The 1105-nt window shown below is 38.2% G+C and overlaps 1 protein-coding gene across 1 annotated transcript in view; it reads right to left on the reverse strand.

Annotated features, from left to right (window-relative positions):
- cog6 (component of oligomeric golgi complex 6) overlaps positions 1 to 1105 on the reverse strand; it is an 18092-nt gene that overhangs the window by 11739 nt on the left and 5248 nt on the right. The gene's annotated exons all lie outside the window — the stretch shown is intronic.

The raw sequence follows: 1105 nt of genomic DNA on the forward strand, positions 1-1105 counted from the left end.
TTAACGTGACAGGGTAACGTGTGAAAATGTCCTCGGTTGGTCCTTTATTATTATTTGTTCTATATAAGCACAACGTTTGTTCCCAGTCGCAGAGCGTATAAATCATTTGCATGGAGACTGACAGTAAATGCTTTTAAAACGTTTTTCTTTTCTTCAGTATGTATTTGTGCTTGCCTTTAAATAAAAGTGAGTAATGGGCATTAGCAATCCTTACTCATATGTGCTTCAATCATTTCAGAGCACTTAAAGAACAATTCAAAACTAAGTAGACCAAAGGTAAATCACGAATAAAGCTGCTTTCCGTTTACAAGGAAAATGAATCTCACACAACGCACTGTCCTTACTTGATAAGAACAGAATGATTTCAATCTTAAACTCTTTTGTAATTTAACTGTTAGGGATATATTTGGACTGAATTGTGCAAAATACACACTTGAAATTAGTACTTCTCATATGATATTTGTAAAGAAAATGTAGTTTGTTACAGAGATCTGCACTCTCATTCTGCTGGCGTGATCATGGCCTAATTTGCTGTTGCTTCAGGCTGTTTGCTCGGTGGTTTCCAATCAGAAACCACTTGGTTTCTCTCACCGAAAACCTCATTGTGACAAGGATCTTCTTGGCATCAAGTTTTCACGATTCCACTGCGAGGAGCTCGCAGAAGACAGTAGCAGATTGAAATACAGAGCCTTGTAATCGGTAGGGGAAGAGGCATTTCATTTCCAAGTTAACTAGCATGTATTGCTGCTCCTATGAGCTTATATTATTTTGTCTTACCTCTGTAAAGTGTCTTTGAGCTCTTGATAAAGCGCTTGATAAATCAAATGTATTATTATTATGACGCATCTCAGTGAAGTATAGCGGCTGTTGCTATCTGGCAAAGATAGTAAAAATAGGTTTGCAGAATTTTTTGGGGCCACAGTTTTTACCAATTTGAATAAATGAATATTAATCCCTTGATATTTGTAACAGTTTAAAACATCCATCACTACACAGGTCTATTTCAACCAGCTGTTCTCTTAGAACAGGAGTTCCCAACCTTTTTTCCCAAGAGCCCCCCCAACTGACTCCTGTTGGAAGTTGCGACCCCCCCCCCCCACACACA

Source organism: Notothenia coriiceps, unplaced genomic scaffold, assembly GCF_000735185.1.
Source record: "Notothenia coriiceps isolate Sejong01 unplaced genomic scaffold, NC01 NC01_scaffold00020561, whole genome shotgun sequence".
NCBI classification, from domain to species: Eukaryota; Metazoa; Chordata; class Actinopteri; order Perciformes; family Nototheniidae; genus Notothenia; species Notothenia coriiceps.